The sequence below is a fragment of the Stomoxys calcitrans genome, chromosome 5, assembly GCF_963082655.1.
Source record: "Stomoxys calcitrans chromosome 5, idStoCalc2.1, whole genome shotgun sequence".
In the NCBI taxonomy this organism is placed as follows: domain Eukaryota; kingdom Metazoa; phylum Arthropoda; class Insecta; order Diptera; family Muscidae; genus Stomoxys; species Stomoxys calcitrans.
Window position 1 is genome coordinate 127539466 of NC_081556.1, and position 19656 is coordinate 127559121.

General features: G+C 39.9%; 1 protein-coding gene across 1 annotated transcript in view; it reads right to left on the minus strand.

The window, feature by feature from the left end:
- LOC106094338 (serine-rich adhesin for platelets) overlaps positions 1–19656 on the minus strand; it is a 337903-nt gene that overhangs the window by 216862 nt on the left and 101385 nt on the right. The window contains exon 3 of the mRNA XM_013261550.2: positions 6082–6106. The gene's annotated coding sequence lies outside the window, so the exon portion shown is untranslated. The remainder of the gene's footprint in view (positions 1–6081; positions 6107–19656) is intronic.

Genomic DNA, 19656 nt, shown 5'->3' on the forward strand with positions numbered 1-19656 from the left:
TTTTTAATAAAACTTAGAATGAACTTTAATCAAATATACTTTTTTTACACTTTTTTTCTAAAGCAAGCCAAAAGTAACACCTGATAACTGACAGAAAAAAGAATGCAATTACAGAGTCACAAGCTGTGAAAAAATTTGTCAATGCCGACTATATAAAAAATCCGCAATTACTTTTTGGGCAACCCAATACATATTTATGTATAGGAGCTATATTTAAATCTGAAACGATTTCAATAAATTTCAAGAGTAGCATCGGGAGTCATAAGAGAGTCCCTGAAGCTAAATATATAGAGAGAATCGGTAAACAACAAAAACAATGTTATTATCGGAAGAACATTCAGAAAGTGGGATTGAGCTGATTAATAATTAATCTTTATTTCATTCTTATATGCAAATTGCAAATTTTGCCCATGACCATTTCACTAAGGAACAGGGGCAAACTTCTCACTTATCAATGAGTGCAGTCCGATTCAAGTTTAAGCTCAATGATACGGGACCTCCTTTTTAAAGCTGAGTCCGAATGGCGTGCTGCGGTGCGACACCTCTTTGGAGAGAAGTTTTACATGGCATAGTACCTCACAAATGTTGCCAGCATTAGGAGGGGAAAAACACCGCACAGTTGTTAAGAGTCATAGCAAAACACGTCGTGCAAAATTTCATTCCAATCGGATGAGAATTGCTCCCTCTAGAGACCTAAGAAGCCAAGACCCAAGATCGATTTACATGGTAGCTATATCAGGTTATGGACCGATTTGAACCTAATTTATCACAGTTTTTGGAAATCATTACAAAACACGTCGTGCAAAATTTCATTCCAATCGGATAAGAATTACGCCCTATAGAGGCTCAAGAAGTCAAGACCCAAGATCGGTTTATATGGCAGCTATATCAGGTTATTGACCGATTTGAACCTAATTTAGTACAATTGTTGGAAGTCATAACAAAACACGTCGTGCAAAATTTCATTCCAATCGGATAAGAATTGGGCCCTCTACAGGCTCAAGACCCAAGATCGGTTTATATGGCAGCTATATCAAAACATGAACCGATATGGGCCATTTACAATCCCAACCGATCTACACTAATAAGAAGTATTTGTGCAAAATTTCAAGCGACTGGCTTTACTTCGAAAGTTAGCGTGCTTTCGACAGACAGACTGACGGACGGACGGACAGACGGACGGACATGGCTAGATGGACATAAAATGTCACGACGATCAAGAATTTATATACTTTATGGGGTCTTAGACGAATATTTCGAGTAGTTGCAAACAGAGTGACGAAATCCTATGTTGGATTATATAAAAATAACTTTTTTTTTATAGAAGATACGATTTTTTTGGAATTTTGTGATACGTTGATTTAAAGGTTAGGAAGAAGTTTTGAATTTTCCCTTAGGCCAGATCTAGGGGCACTCCGTTTCTGATTGGGCTGGATAAAAAGAGGCAAGCTTCAGAAAAACATGGAAACTTATATTGTGAATGAGAAAAGTTTGCGCAACATGATTTTGAGTAGAAGATTGATGCATTAATTGGCAGAAGGTTTGTAACGATTCGGTTGAGATTTCGCATACTTGGTTCAAACCATGTAGAATAACTGAAGTTACGGAAATTCTATAGGGACAAACTGAGGGTCTATATGAAGAAATTAAGGAGGACGAAATGGGAGAAATGGGTAAAGTCATAGAGAAGTTATTGAGTCTCAAGCACACCTCGAGATTAAGAAGATTGATGGCAAAAGGCGCCCGAGTCATTTGTCGAGTATTAAAGACACTTTGAGATTAAGAAGATTGATCGAAAAGCACACCTCTTATACGGGGCGATCTCTTTCATTTTGAAGATGCCAGACTGAGTTTGTACCTCTTGCCTGTTGTAAAGGACAATTCGCCTAGCGATTGGTTGGTCCATTTGCTTTGCGTCTCAGGAAGCAAGGGTATTGGTATCTGCAGAAGACAACGGTGTGAAGGAGGACTTGGTGCTCCAAGTGATCGTCTTTGGTCATTACACACCTTCAAGCCTCCTGTGCCAGATGGCATCTAAATACCTCAAAATGTTGGAGGAGGGTTCAAACTGACTGGATGATAGGTGCTTTGAATAACTTCGGGCGTGTATTAGCTAATCATATGTACCGTTATCGTGGAGGAGGGTGAATGTAGCATTCATACCGAAAACGGTGATACTACAAGTGAGTGTGACCTAGAACTTGAAACCAATAAATCTCTCTTCCGTCTTCGTGAAGCAAATGCAAATTTGCGCAAGAACATTCCATTAGGGAACAGGGGCAAACTTGTCACATAACAATCAGAGCTGTGCGATTCAAGTTTAAGCTCAATGATAGGGCGCCTCCCTTTTAAAGACCTTTCCCAAGGAAAAGGGTACTAAAACTACACTTTTTTAAAGAAAAGGGTACTTAAATTAACCTTTTCCCAGAAAAAGGGTACTAAAACTACCCTCCTCTAAGGATGAAGGTACTAAAACTACTCTTTTCCACAGAAAAGGCTGCTTAAACTACCATTTTTCAAGAAAAAGGCTGCTTAAACTACCCTTTTTCAAGGAAAAGTGTACTAAAACTACCCTTTCTTGGAAAAAGGTATTAAATCTACCATTTTCCTTATCCAAAAGTACTAAAACTACACTTTTCAAGGTAAAGGGTACTAAAACCACCCATTTTCAAGGAAAAGGGTACTTCAACTACCCTTTTTCAAGGAAATGGTTTTAAAATTACCTTTTCTAAGCAAAAGGGTACTAAAACTACTCTTTTCTAAGGAAAAGGGTACTAAAACTACTCTTTTCCAAGGAAAAGGGTACTAAACCTATACCTTCTGAGGGTATTAAAACTATCCGATTCTAAGGGTGCTTAAACTACCCTCTTCCAGGGTACTAAAACTGCCCTTTTTCCAAGTGTAGTAAAACTACTCTATTCCAAGGGTACTAAAACTACCCTATTCAAATGGTACTAAAAATACCCTTTTCAATGGAAAAGGGTACTAAAACTAGTCTTTTCCAAGGAAAGGGGTACTAAACCTAGTCTTTTCCAAAAAATGATACTAAAACTACCCTTTTCCAATGGTACTAAAACTATCGTTTTCCAAGGAAAAGGGTACTAAACCAACCCTTTTCCATGGGTACTAAAACTATTCTTTTTCAAGAGTACTAAAACTAGCCTTTTCCAAGGAAAAGGTTACTAAACCTACCCCTTTCCAAAAATGGATACTAAAACTACCCTTTTCCATTGGTACTAAAACTATCCTTTTCCAGGGAAAAGGGTACTAAACCAACTCTTTTCCAAGAGTACTAAAACTATTCTTTTTCAAGAGTACTTAAGCTACCCTTGTCCAAGGGTACTTAAGCTACCCTTTACCAAGGGTACTAAAGCTAACCTTTTCCAAGGTACTAAACCTACCCTATTCCTTAGGTTCTACAAGTACCCTTTTGCAAGGAAAAGGGTACTACAACTACCCTTTTCCAAGGAAACAAAGGGGTACTTAAACCACCCTTTTCCAAAACAAGAGTACAAAAAGTTTCCCTTTTGAACTACCCTCTTCCAGGGTTCTTAAACTACCCTTTTCCAGGTAATAGGGTACTAAAGTTACCCTTTTCCAAGGAAAAGGGCTCTAAAACTACCCTTTTCCAAAGAAAAGGGTACTATTACTCCTCTTTTCCAAGGAAAGGGGTACTAGAACTAATATTTTCCAAGGAAAAGGGTGAAAAATCTAACCTTTTCAAAAAAACAGGGTGCTAAACCTGCACTTTACGAAGTAAAAGGGTGCTAAGCCTACCCTTTACCAAGAAAAAGGGATGCTAAAACTGTCCGTTTTCAATGGAATAGGGTACTAAAACTGTCCTTTCCCAATGAAAGGATACTAAAACTACCCGCTCCCAGTGAAAGGGTACTAAAACTTCGCTTTTCTAATGAAAAGGGTACTACAACTACCCTTTTCCAAGGAAAGGGGTATTAAAACTACACTTTTCCCAGGAAAGGGTAGTTTAACCTTTTCTAATGAAAGAGGTTCTGCAACTACCATTTCCAAGGAAAGGGGTATTAAAACTACCCTTTTCCCAGAAAAGGGTAGTACTAAAACTACCCCTTTCAAGAAAAGGGTACTAAAAGTACCCCTTTTCAAGGAAAATGGTACTAAAACTACCCTTTCTCAAGGAAAAAGGTACTTAAAATACCCCTTTCCAAGGAGAAGGGTACTAAAACTACCCTTTTCTCAAAAATAGTGGGGATAAACCCACCCTTTTCCAAGAAAAAGGATGATAAACCTACTTTTTCCAAAAAAACGAGTACTAAAGCTGTCCCTTTATAAAAGAAAAGGGTACTTAAACTGTCTCTTTTCAAATAAAGAGGGTACAAAAAATGTCCCAGGAAAGGAAAACTATCCTCCACTAAAGAAAAGGGTACTTCCAACCCTCCTACCCTCTTCCAAGAAAGTTGTTACTAAAACTACCCTTTTCCAAGAAAAAGGGAACTTAAACTACCCCTTTTTCTTTCTTTCCAAGGAAAAAGCGTACTTTATTACCCTTTATTTTTCCAAAAAAAAGGCAACTAAAACTGCCCTTTTCCACTAAACCTACCCTATGTGTCGTATTGAGATGTAGTGGTTGTGGCGGTCCTCAGACTCTTTGCTTCAAATCATATGAGACCCCGTAGACTCTTTGGACCAAATTCTTATATCTAATATGTACTCTACCTTTTTGTTGGATCTTTTGGAGGGTGGGGAAGCTTCAAGACACCTAGAAGTACATTTTTGTGTCAGATTTGTATCTTACTTTACCAACCGCCATAAAATTTGGTCTTCTGCACATTGGGATCAAAGGAAAAAATAAAGGATGTGAGCTTCAAAAAAAATCGTTTTGTTTTTGGGACACTCTAATGTACATCCAATAGGGTATAAATTCTTGTGGTGAATGGGATTCAATGAAGACTAGAAACCCTGGTGTTCAGGGTAAGCGTAGGGTATTGCATATTGAGATCAAAGGAAAAAATAAAGGATGTCAGCTTCAAAAAAAATCTTTTTGTTTTTGGGACACTCTAATGTACATCCAATTGGGTATAAATTCTTGTGGTGGATGGGATTCAATGGAGACTAGAAACCCTGGTGTTCAGGGTATGCGCTTATGCTGACGACCTGAGTATATCTGCCACCTGCGTCTTCGTGGATACCCTATTTGAGGTTCTGGGGTTACGGCTCCTTGGTCTACTGGGTTAAGTCTAGGGGTGGGTGTCTGGAATACTGAGTTGGTTTTTCGCACGAGAAGGAGAAAAGTGCCAGAGTTCATGTTGCCGAGAATGCAAGGGAATGCAAGGAACTGGAGCAATTAAAGTCGGCAAGATTCCTTGGGGTTATTATGGATCTCAAGTTGAACCGGGACTTGAAAAGGGAGTCTATGGAGAGAAAGACTCTCGCCGCTCTTTATCCAGAGGCAGATGGGGTTTGCGACCCAGATTGATGCACTGGTTGTACTCGGCGGTGATGCGACCAGTTCTGACCTATGGTTGCCATATCTGGTGACCGCTGACTGAATGTTGCTTTAAAAGCAAATTTCGATGAAAATATTTTTCCTATTTCTATAGAAGGTCAGCATAGCTTTCGGTGTCATAATAGGAGACATAGGACTACGAACTCACTTCTGTAAAATAGGTGAGACAAGTGATAGCTTGTGTTGGGCATATGGAGAAAATGATGAGACGTTGGAGCATTTCTTATTGCCCGGAGCATTTGCATTTCTTATTGTTGGAGCATTTCTTATTGCCCAGGCTAACAGACTTCGGCATCTAGGTGGGGACCCAATATCAGACAAGAACCAACACAGGGGCGTGGTATGGAAAACCATTAGGGATTTAGTTTAAGCATTTAGAGCGCATACCATTCCGTTTACTGGTTTAAAAAAGGTTTTTATTTTTTTGACAAAATTATTCATAGAAATAAAATTTGTCTAGATTTTAGTTCCCTTAACAGGATATTCGCAATCTTTACGTGTAAAACAACAACCTTTGTGTGAATTTTGGTATGCACGGTATATATCGCCCTACAATTAAGGTGCCAATTTATGGCTCGGTTTCTTCAAGTATGACTTACCTTTTGTCACATCATCTCGGACATTCTGAAATGACAATAAGAGGGGGAAAACACTCAATTATTAACTTTTTAATATTTTTTTCCAAAATATGTCAACATTTTCTTAGGTCTACCATCAAGCTACTGCACTTAAATCACGCTTCATTTGAGCATTTCAATCAAACATAAACGCCTTAGTTTGTGTTATTGTTTTCATTGAAAAAGAAATTGTCCTTCACCTCTTGTGGCGAGACTTAGCTACTGAGCAACCAGTGACCAAGCACTATGCTAAACTTCAGCTCACATTAGAATTGAGCGGTTCATTCACATTTCAAACACACACACACACACACACACACACACAAATTTTATAAAGCGACTATCAAAAGCTCTATTTTGAAGACAAGTCAAGGTGAATGGGTGAATCTTGTTGTTTGTTTTTTGAAAATATTTCAGACGCACTAAAAACACGTAACAAATTGTTGCTGGAAATCACTGTTCTCTATGAAATGTCAGCATCTCAAGTGGTTGAAGTTGAATCTGCGCCATAGAACAACAGCTGGTGACTTTGAATTAAGGCTGATCAAGTAGCCATTGTTGAAATGAAACAGTGATGTATAGGGGAGATATTTTCTATAGAAATAAAAACGGCTGAACAGATTTTTTGACATTTTCACAGTTGGTGCATTATGGACCCGTAGTGAAAATAGGGTACTACCTTTTTTGATATCTGAAGAGGGGCTGACCCTCCTTCTTACTCTAATTTTCAAAGACACCAGATCTCGGAGACGGGTGGTGGGATGTAAGCGAAATTTTTTGTGCCCTCTTATATTGTAGTAACCTAAAAACCAAAATTGGGTATCCAAATTTTCGATGGGGTGCCTAAGAGGGCCGCCCTACCCCAAAGAATACCCCTAAATCAGACATATTTAGCGACCATGGCAATATGGGGCTTCAATAAAAGGTATTTGGGAGTAGAGCACAAAATTGATATCAACTATCAAGGCCAAGTTTTTCCTCCCCTTCCCCAAAATACCTCCCCTTCCCCAAAATACCCCCAAAACAGGACCTATTTACTGACCATGGCAATATGGGGTTCAAATAAAAGGTATTTGGGAGTAGAGTACGAATCTGATATCCAAATGTGGAACCAAGTGTTTGGGGCGCTCCTCACCCAATCCAACCCTAAAAGAGGACAAATTTATCAATCATAGCAATATGGGGCTCAAATAAAAGGTATTTTAGGGTAGAATACGAATCTGATATATATTTTCTGGATCAAGTCACTCAGTGACCATCTTATCCCCTAAAACATCCCCAAACCGGCTATGTTTGCCCCCTTACCCCAAAAATACGACTCAAAAATAAAAGTGGACCGATCAGGACAATATGGGATTTTTTTGAAAGGTATTCAAGAGTAGAGTACTAATTTCATAATAACAGTTGGGTCCAAGTACCTGGGGGCCGCCCCAGCTCCAAAACTCCTTGAAATAGGTTTATTTCATGACAATAAGGGAATCAATATGGGAATAGTCCCCACCCTTAAAAGACATAAGAGAGTTAAAGAAGGCGCATCGGAGCGGGCCCGGTTCGGCTAGTTTTCTATAAAAATAAAATTGCGACAAAATTTTCTATAGAGAAAAAATTTTGACAAAATTTTCTACAAAAAAAAAAATTTGACAAAATTTTCTATAGAAAAAAAATTTTGACAAAATTTTCTATAGAAAAAAAATTTTGACAAAATTTTCTATAGAAAAAAAATTTTGACAAAATTTTCTATAGAAATAAAATTTTGACAAAATTTTCTATAGAAAAAAAATTTTGACAAAATTTTCTATAGAAATAAAATTTCCAAATTCTATAGCAAAACAATTTTTACTAAATTGTCCCTACAACTAAAATATTGAAAATTTTTTCCACGAAAATACAATGGTCCTACGATTTGACTTCTTGAGTATCCTGTCTTGTTGCTCGTCAATCGGGCCATCGCTGCCTTATTGTTTTTCAATCGGATTACTGCTACATGAACCTCGCATACATATTCTATACCATCATCCGAAATTGGTTGTTGTTGTTGTTGTAGCAGTGGGGGGCAGCCCTTGCCGATGAGGAACTCCATCGGGTCAATCCGGTACGTACAACCGGCTGCCATGGGATTGATCAGGAATTGTTTGTGTGATATCCTCGTCGCCGTCACTGTCGGATACCAGTAACTGGTAAATGATTTTCCGCACTATCTGTTTTTATTACCTGATTTACTTCTTTGCAGAAGGATATGTCTTTACCAAAGACATACAATTTTCAATCATTTGTTTTAATTTTGTCAACAAAATTTCAATAATATTAGGTGGCATAACAATCTAATGAGCCCTCTGGCAAAAGGGCGAAATGACGTTCATTGCAGCCCGCCCCCAATACATTTATGACATCACATGGCTGAAACTGTTTGTAGTTTTTTTGGTGTTTTGCTTTTCTGTTTGAAATAGGAGCTGAAAAATAAATACCATTGGTCTAAGATGGATGAATCCAACAACAAAATGAAATAATTTTGTGATCCAGCAAAAGAAGTGCAAAAAGAATAAAAATAAAATGTTTGAAACAATGTCTAAAATTTTTATACCCACCACCGTAGAATAGAGGGTATAATCATTTAGTCATTCCGTTTGCAACACATCGAAATATCAACTTCCGACCCTACAAAGTATACATATTTCAGATCGTCGCAAAATTTCTAGACGATTTAACGATGTCCGTGTGTCTGTTCGTCTGTCTGTTCGTCTGTCCGTCCGTCCGTCTGTTGTAATCTCTCTAGAGCCTTCAAAAATTGAGATATTGAGCTGAAATTTGGCACAGATACGTCTTTTTGATGCACGCTGGTTAAGTTCTTGAACGGGCCAAATCGGACCATATTTGGATATAGCTTCTATATAGACCGATTTTCCGATAAAGGGTCTAATGCCCATAAAAGCTTTATTTATTACCCGATTTTGCTAAAATTTGAAACAGTTAGTAGTTTAAGGCTTCCCGACAACTGATCTAAATATGGTTCAGATGGGACTATATTTGGATATAGCTGCCATATAGACCGATCTCCCGATAAAGGGTCTGAAGCCCATAAAAACTTTATTTTTTACCCGATTTCGCTTAAATTTGCAACAGTGGGTTATTTTAAGCCTCCCAATATCTGGCCTTAATATGGTTCAGATCGGTTTATATTTAGAGCCTCCCGACATCTGACCTAAACATGGATTCGATCGGTTTATATTTAGATATAACTGCCATATAGACCGATCTCCCGATAAAGGGTCTGAAGGCCATAAAAGCTTTATTTTTTATCCGATTTCCCTGAAATTTGAAACAGTGGGTTATTTCAAGCCTCCCGACATCTGTCCTTAATATGGTTCAGATCGGACTATAAATAGATATAGCTGCCATATAGACCGATCTCCCGATAAAGGGTCTGAAGGCCATACAAGCTTTATTTATTACCCGATTTCGCTTAAATTTGCAACAGTGGGTTATTTTAAGCCTCCCGACATCTGACCCAAATATGGTTCAGATCGGACTAAATTTAGATATAGCTGCCATATAGACCGATCTCCCGATAAAGGGCCTGAAGGCCATAAAAGCTTTATTTTTTATCCGATTTCGCTGAAATATGAAACAGTGGGTAATTTTAAGCCTCCCAACATCTGACCTAAATATGGTTCAGATCGGACTAAATTTAGATATAGCTGCCATATAGACCGATCTCCCGATAAAGGGCCTGAAGGCCATAAAAGCTTTATTTTTTATCCGATTTCGCTGAAATATGAAACAGTGGGTAATTTTAAGCCTCCCAACATCTGACCTAAATATGGTTCAGATCGGACTATATTTCGATATAGCTGTCATATAGACCGATATCCCGATAAAAGGTCTGAAGGCCATAAAAGCTTTATTTATTACCCGATTTTGCTTAAATTTGCAACAGTGGGTTATTTTAATCCTTCCAACATCTGACCTAAATATGGATTAAATCGGTTAATATTTAGATATAGCTGCCATATAGACCGATCTCCCGATAAAGGGTCTGAAGGCCATAACAGCTTTATTTACTACCCGATTTCGCTTAAATTTGCGACAGTGGGTTATTTTAAGCCTCCCGATATCTGTCCTTAATATGGTTCAGATCGGTTTATATTTAGATATAGCTGCCATATAGACCGATCTCCCGATAAAGGGTCTGAAGGCCATAAAAGCTTTATTTATTACCCGATTTCGCTTAAATTTGTAACAGTGGGTTATTTTAAGCCTCCCGACATCTGACCTAAATATGGTTCAGATCGGACTATATTTCGATATAGCTGTCATATAGACCGATCTCCCGATAAAAGGTCTGAAGGCCATAAAAGCTTTATTTATTACCCGATTTTGCTTAAATTTGCAACAGTGGGTTATTTTAAGCCTTTCGACATCTGACCTTGATATGGATTAGATCGGTTTATATTTAGATATAGCTGTCATATAGACCGATCTCCCAATAAAGGGTCTGAAGGCCATAAAAGCTTTATTTTTTATCCCATTTCCCTGAAATTTAGAACAGTGAGTAGGTTAAAGCTTTCCAACATCCGACCTTAATATGGTTCAGATCGGACTATATTTAGTTATAGCTGCCATATAGACCGATCTCCCGATAAAGGGTCCGAAGGCCATAAAAGCTCTATTTTTTATCCGATTTCCCTGAAATTTGAAACAGTGAGTTTTTCTGAGACTCCCGATATCCGACCTTAATATTGTTCAGATCGGTTTATATTTGGATATATCTGTCAAAAAGACCAATATTTTGTTCTACAAAATTGAATAGTGTCATATATATTAGATCATTTAATGTTCGTGTCGAATTTGGGCGCTTAAGTTATCCAATTTTCACCGGATTCTGACGAAAGGGGGTTTTCATATATACCCGATGTGGTGGGCCCGGCCGAACTTAATGCCTTTTTACTTGTTTTTTTTTTATTAATGCTATTTATCTCACTTACTTATGCAAATTATGTTCAATTTTAATTTTTTTCAATTTTTTTCTTGGACTCAACTTTGCTGGCTATCAAAATGGAACCACTGAAGTAACTGAATTCAAATAGCCATAAATTACGGTATAGTCTTCGATTATCTACGGTAATGATTGCTGGGCGGACAGCAAACACAGGCAGCCTACTTAAGAGCTACTGAAAACTGCAAAACATTGTAAGAAGGCAGCACAAAGACCAGCCCCCAAAAGACAACATGGCAGAAGATTGTAACCAAGTAGAAGGTTTGTTGCTTAAGTCTTTTGTTTTCTGATATTCTAAAGATTATTTACTCGAAAAGAGATTGTTAATAATTTTTTGTTGTAAATGTTATTAATTTTGTTTTTTTTTGTTTGTCTGTAAGCCTCATTATTGGAAGAACATTGACTTTTAATTTAGTCATAACCTTCGTCTTGGTCTGACTAAATTGGCTGAGAGTGCAGTGCGGAGAGCCAAGTGGAGGGTAAGTAAGACAAAACGTGATTTGTTTTGTATGCCTAATCGTTAGGCTTGACTTGGCTTAATTAACATGTTAAACATTCCACAAACAATAAACCCCACCACATCGGCTTGTGTAATAATTTATGCCTTTTATTTTGCCTTTGCCCAGCTTTTGATCCATATTCAATTTTTTTGGTTTTTTTTTTTTTTTTTTTGGTTGGGCTTTTGTTGTCGCCCCATTGGAAACGATTCTAGTTTATTTCCGCACGGCGTAAATGAGCGAATTGTTTTTAATCGCCAAAATTATTGCCTGAATTGGTTATTGATGAGCTTTGCGATCTTGATGAGGAAATTATGTCAGGGATTCTTTTTGGCCATTGGATTTGCAACAGGTGGATGGCTGCCTTCTTCAGTTTGGATGATGATATCATTGACGCTCAGAATTGGGGGTCATCTTAAGGCATATGTCATTTCGATTTTATTTTGTGTTTTTTCTTTTTTTGATTTTCAATAAATTTGCAAAGTCAATAAACTTTCAAAGAAGAGAAGGTTGTCAATATTGAGAATCATTTTGTTATTTTGTCAATAGTTTAGCTTCTTTTTTGTTTTTGAGCATAATAATGAAATAACTTTGTGTAGAGTTAATAGCATTGCATTTAGAATTCCACAGTAGTCTTAATGAAATATAAATATTTTGTTTGCCAAATTGAGTGGTTTAATTAAGGGGGGAAAAATTGATTTCGCTCCAAAAAAATGTTTAAAATTTCATGACAATTGTGTTTTTGTAGGAGCTTGAAAGGCAGAAGTAAACAAAATAAATAAGGCTTCATTAAAGAATTTTTTCGCAAAACACATACAGAGCAATAACTCTACTAAAATATTGTCTGTCCGCCGCCTATTTAAGCTTCAGAATGTTTCTAATGTGGGAAAAATAAATTGAAATCTGGGGATCGCTAAACGTGTGTTTGTTTAGGTTGTAGAGACAAACGGACTCCTTTAGCACCATGGCCCCAAACCTTACTTTTTTGGTCCAAATCGATATTTGAGAGTCTTAAGGATGTGGGTAAAAGCTCCCCCGGGGATATGTTGGGTGTATTAGGATAGTTTGCAGCTTTCTGTCATATTCTCTTACCTCTCTCGTCTCTTGATCTACGATTTAGAATCCCATACCTTCTCTCTTTCTTATCTACACTATCCCTCTAGCATATTACAAAGGGTCCACAATCCCATGGCAGCCGGTTCTGTGTACCTGATTGACCCGACGGCCTGGGGCTGCCGCCTCAGTGCACTTGATCGTCCTTCATTCGTTATGGGAGAGGCAAATGCCGCAGAGCCTACCCGCATGCTTCTGGTCCATGCCGGGATTGACGATAAGCCGGACCAACCCTGGCTTAGTTCAGTTTGCCAGAACCGCCTCCATAATCGGCCGGTATCAGTGAGGTGTTACTGGTACATGAAGTGGGTGCTTTTCCAATCTCTCTCTGGTTTGATGACACTACGGGAGTATATCCCAATCCCATGGCAGCCGGTTCTGTGTACCTGATTGACCTAATCGGCCAGATGCTGTCGCCTCAGTGCACACGATCGTCCTTTTATATTAATTTCGTCATTCTGATTGTAACTACTCGAAATATACGTCTGAGACCCCATAAAGTATATATATTCTTGATCATCGTGAAATTTTATGTCGATCTAGCCATGTCCGTCCGTCTGTCCGTCCGCCCGTCTGTCCCTCCGTCTGTCTGTCGAAAGCACCCTAACTTCCGAAGGAGTAAAGCTAGCCTCTTGAAATTTTGCACAAATACTTCTTATTAGTGTAGGTCGGTTGGTATTGTAAATGGGCCATATCGGTCCATGTTTTGATATAGCTGCCATATAAACCGATCTTGGGTCTTGACTTCTTGAGCCTCTAGAGTGCGCAATTCTTATCCGATTGGAATGAAATTTTGCACGACGTGTTTCGTTATGATATCCAACAACTGTGCCAGGTATGGGTCAAATCGGTCCATAACCTTATATAGCTGTCATATAAACCGATCTTGGGTCTTGACTTCTTGAGCCTCTAGAGTGCGCAATTCTTATCCGATTGGAATGAAATTTTGCACGACGTGTTTCGTTATGATATCCAACAACTGTGCCAAGTATGGTTCAAATCGGTTTATAACCTGATATAGCTGCCATATAAACCGATCTTGGGTCTTGACTTCTTGAGCCTCTAGAGTGCGCAATTCTTATCCGATTGGAATGAAATTTTGCACGACGTGTTTTTTTATGATATCCAACAACTGTGCCAATTATGGTTCAAATCGGTTCATAACCTGATATAGCTGCCATATAAGCCGATCTTGGGTCTTGACTTCTTGAGCCTCTAGAGTGCGCAATTCTTATCCGATTGGGATGAAATTTTGCACGACGTGTTTTGTTATGATATCCAACAACTGTGCCAAGTATGGTTCAAATCGGTCCATAACCTGATATAGCTGCCATATAAACCGATCTTGGGTCTTGACTTCTTGAGCATCTAGAGTGCGCAATTATTATCCGATTGGAATGAAATTTTGCACGACGTGTTTTGTTATTATATCCAACAACTGTGCCAGGTATGGGTCAAATCGGTCCATAACCTTATATAGCTGTCATATAAACCGATCTTGGGTCTTGACTTCTTGAGCCTCTAGAGTGCGCAATTCTTATCCGATTGGAATGAAATTTTGCACGACGTGTTTCGTTATGATATCCAACAACTGTGCCAAGTATGGTTCAAATCGGTTTATAACCTGATATAGCTGCCATATAAACCGATCTTGGGTCTTGACTTCTTGAGCCTCTAGAGTGCGCAATTCTTATCCGATTGGAATGAAATTTTGCACGACGTGTTTTGTTATGATATCCAACAAGTGCGCCAAGTATGGTTCAAATCGGTTCATAACCTGATATAGCGGCCATACAAACCGATCTTGGGTCTTGACTTCTTGAGCCTCTAGAGTGCGCAATTCTTATCCGATTGGAATGAAATTTTGTACGACGTGTTTTGTTATGATATCCAACAAGTGCGCCAAGTATGGTTCAAATCGGTTCATAACCTGATATAGCGGCCATATAAACCGATCTGGGGTCTTGACTTCTCGAGCCTCTAGAGTGCGCAATTCTTATCCGATTGGAATGAAATTTTGCACGACGTGTTTTGTTACGATATCCAACAACTGTGCCAAGTATGGTTCAAATCGATCCATAACCTTATATAGCTGTCATATAAACCAATCTTGGGTCTTGACTTCTTGAGCCTCCGATTTGCCTGAAATTTTGTACGACGGATTCTCTCATGACCATTAACATATGTGTTTATTATGGTCTGAATCGGTATATAGCCCGATACAGCTCCCATATAAATCGATCTCTCTATTTTACTTCTTAAGCCCACAAAGGGCACAATTCTTATTCGAATTGGCTGAAATTTTACACAGGTCTCCAACATATAATTTAATTGTGGTCCAAACCGGACCATATCTTGATATCGCTCTAATAGCAGAGCAAATCCTTTCTTATATCCTTTTTTTGCCTAAGAAGAAATGCCGGGAAAAGAACTCGACAAATGCGATCCATGGTGGAGGGTATATAAGATTCGGCCCGGCCGAACTTAGCACGCTTTTACTTGTTTTGTTATGGGAGAGGCAAATGCCGCATGCTTCTGGTCCATGCCGGGATTGACCACCCCTGGTTTAGTTCGGTTTGCCAGAACCGCCTCCATAATCGGCCGGTATCAGTGAGGTGTTACTGGTACATGAAGTGAGTGCTTTTCCGATCTTTCTCTGTTGTAATGACACTACGGGAGTTTAGTCACAATGAATATGTTGCCAGGTGTTGTGCGAACATAGGCAGTGGGCAGTCGGCCGCTAGCGCCATCGTCGTCGACTTCGGCGTTTTCGTCATTGGGTTATGTGAGCCCTTCAACACTCCAGCCCCCATTATATTGCCGCGCCATTGCCGGGAAGGGAATCTTTTTTGCAATTGAAATGCAACGGTCTTCGGGGCAAGATCGACGAAAGATAGGGATTTTTATGAGTCGGAAGAAAATATTGGATACAGCGATCCAGGACACCAACACCTACAATGCAGGCTGCAGTTGTCACGGCTATAATGTGCTAAGTATGTGACGCATATGGAATGAAGGTGGGCAATTGACTTTCGTGATACACCATTCCACCGTAGGCTGAGGATAGCATGTCAGCCTATATCCCTGAACGCCTGGGTTCGAATATTGGACAGAACATCTGAAAAAATTTTAAGCGGTCGCTATCTCCTCCTAATTAGCATGTTAACATGCCCGCCTATGAAGCTGAACGCCTGGGTTTGAATGCTGGCGAGGGCATCAGAAAAAAAGATTTTTCAGCGGTGGTTTTCCCCTCCTAATGCCGGCGACATTTGTGAGGTACTATGCCATGTAAAACTCCTCACCAAAGTGGTGTCGCACTGCGGCACGCTGTTCGGACTTGGCTATAACAAGGAGGCCCCTTTTTTCTCCTCAAAAACCAAAACGATTAAGTGACAATTTTTCTCCAGCCTCGGTGGAGAATTTCCATTCGTCAAGCAATAGCATATTCGAAATCCATGCTGCATAGCCCAATCAGCCAAGGCCATGTTGTAGGACGGACCTCGGGGTATGGGCCCATCGAAAGCAGACATGGCTGACCATGCCAAACTGCTTGAGGATATCGCCAACACGTCCCTCCAGTCAGGCCTGAAACGCTGGGATGTGAATTATCTGTGTGAAATGTTGTTATCAGTTGTGAAATGTTAGAGATAAGAAGTCGAGACCCCGTAGGTTAAAAAAAGGAGGCGGCGCGATATCTCCGGTACTGTTTAACCTCTACCTATTCTCTATTATTCCACCCCCTCCAGGCGGTATTGAGATCGTAGCATAAGCGAACGATTGTGCTACCATGGCATCAGGCTCCCCCCTCCCATTTCAAATAGTTTGAGGACAATGTCCTTGAATAGTTTGTTAGCGTTTCGGGCCTTCAGTCACGCCAGGTTTATGTTATCTGTGTGGTCGTCAATGGTTGCTGAAATATAGAGACAAGAATCTAAGTTCTCAAGGTGGGGTGATATCCACGGCACTGTTTAACCTCTATTTAGCCTCTAATCCACCACCTTTAGGCGGCATTGACATCGTATCAGCTTTTCCAAAAAGGTCTTGATAACTTTTTTTTGGTTTTAAATAAAACGCAAACCATTTAAGATATTGGGTTGCCCAAAAAGTAATTGCGGATTTTTCATATAGTCGACGTTGACAAATTTTTTCACAGCTTGTGACTCTGTAATTGCATTTTTTCTTCTGTCAGTTATCAGCTGTTACTTTTAGCTTGCTTTAGAAAAAAGTGTAAAAAAAGTATATTTGTTTAAAGTTCATTCTAAGTTTTATTAAAAATGCATTTACTTTCTTTTAAAAAATCCGCAATTACTTTTTGGGCAACCCAATATTTCAGAAACTTTTTCATCGGCTTAAAGTACAGTCACACATTTATGAACGGGACTCGCTCATATGGCCACCGCGAGCACGTTTGCTTCTGTCAATACGTTGGACCTAATTTTCGATGATTTGGTTACATATTTCAGCCGAAACGGCCGCTATTTACTTTTCAATGTTTACTCTGAGCTTTTCCAACGTCATCCGCTTTACCCATGACCTGATATAGTCCCAAAGGAAATAGTCTAGAGGTACGCACGAACTGGGCCTTTTTTTGAGATAGCACGTTCATCAAACTTAATGCTTCAATAAATCAATTGTAACGTGTGCTATGCGGCTTGTGGCACTGTCCTGTTGAAACCTCATGTCGTCCAAGCTTAATTTTCAATAAATCAATTGTAAGGTGGGCTTTGTGGCTTGTGGCACCATCCTGTTGAAACCACATGTCGTCCAGGTCCATATCTTCTAGTGTGGTGGCGTTGTCCATCGACGGCAAAGTGACGACTGGCATCGTCGGCGAAGAAGTATGGCCCAATGACGCCGCCGGCATGCAAATCGCATAAGAACTTTGTGGATGAAGAGCTGATTCGTACATTTCACTTAACCAATAACACATATTTTGCCTATTGACGAACCCATTAAGCCAAAAATGAGCTCTTACCGTAGCGGTCACCGACTCCGAATTCCCGTAGTATTTTTTTTTTTTGATTTGCAGACGTTGCCTCTCTTAAGTTTTCACGTGTCTCACCTCCATCAGGAGACAAAGATTCCACACGTGTGTAGGCAAAAGCAAAACCTTCTTGGCTGTGGTTACAGGGGCCATCCAAATCAACATTTTGTGGATAACTATCCCCCGCCTAGAAGCCTTAAGGTGGATCTCCATCATCTAGAATCAAAGGTTAAGCGCTACAAGAGAGAACCGGCTAAAGGAGGAGAACGACCGCCACCCATTGCAGCTGAAGACATATACCTCCTCCGGCGAACCAGAGTAGTTTTGGCTCTGGTGTGTGTCTCGCCGGTGACCCACGAATCAATCCAAGCTGTGACAAACTGAGAAGAGTCCTCTCCGCTGTCTCCCTTAGAAATAAGTCCATATGCTGAATCCCCATCATACCTCTACTGACCTAGTCATATTGGTTCCCATAGCCCAGAAACATATCTTAAACCGAGCCTATTCACCCTGTTATGGTTACGGACATGAGACGTAAAATCCGTCACTGGCCACCAAGTGTGGCAGCCTTAGGCCAAGACTGGCCGCACCACCAAACCCCACTTACACCACACAAACTTCTGACAGGAGTATAACGCCGCGAAAGCCTTTCTCATCCTTGACTCCATGTTCAGTCTCCAGTCCAGAAAGCTATTCAAAATCACCCCAAAAAACTTCGCCGATTGCGATAAGTGAAAAGTCAACCCCCACAGAATGGGTAGCTTAAAAACCGGTATCTTAAAAACCCATGGTTAAACAGAACCAGTTGTGTCTTCCCCGCATTCACGGGGAAGCCATGTGCACCATTCAACACTTCCGAAATCGAATCCAAAAATTTCTTTGTGGCGAGAATGACCAGAACGCCCGCAAACGCACAGACTCTAAAACCCAATCTATCCAATCTAACAAGAAGATCGTCCATCACGAGGACCCAGAGCAGCGGTGATAGTACCCTTCCCTGAGGTGTTCCCCTAGTGACATTCACCCTCACCGTCTAGACAGCAATACTGGGTTAAGGCGACATATGGAGTAAAAAAATCATAAAACCAAATGGGGAATCTGGGCTTTGGAATTTGAAAACTTGAGGAGTTTTTCCACACACACGACTCATGAGACACTCATGACTCACGGGAAAATCACGACTCACAAGACACTTACGACTTACGAAACACTCAGGACTCACGAAACACTTACGTCTCTGGAGACAGTAATGACTCACGAACCACACACGAGACACTCACTATTCACGGGAAAATCACAACTTACGAGACTCTACCGACGCACAACTCAGGACTCACGAGACAGTAATGACTCGGGAAAATCACGACTCACAAGAAAATCACACACACGAAACACTCAGGACTCACGAAACACTTACGTCTCTGGAGACAGCAACGAACCACATACGAGACACTCACTATTCACGGGAAAATCACAACTTACGAGGCTCTACCGACGCACAACTCAGGACTTACGAGGCAGTAACGACTCGAAAAATAACGACTCACAAGAAAATTACGACTGGAGAGAAATTACGATTTATGAGAAAATCACAACGCACGAAACACTCACGTTAGTCGTGAGTATTTCGTAAGTGTCCCGTGAGTTGTGAATGTCTCGTTTTTTTTCGAATTTTCTTATGAGTCGTCAGTAGTGTCATGAGCATGATTTCACTCACTTACGCTCATGCACGCAAAATTTTAATTCAATCACGGTCACGTATGATCACGTGATTGTCGTTAGATTTCTCACGAATCATCAGACCCACTTATGACACGACAACTTACGACTCGCGTGCATATCTCTAGATCCCACTACTGAAACCTGGATTTTCCTTTTCTCACCAGCAACCAAGACGATTATGTGACTATTCTTCTCCAGCCTCATTGGAGAATTTCCATTTGTCAAGCAACAGCATGGACATCGAAGAC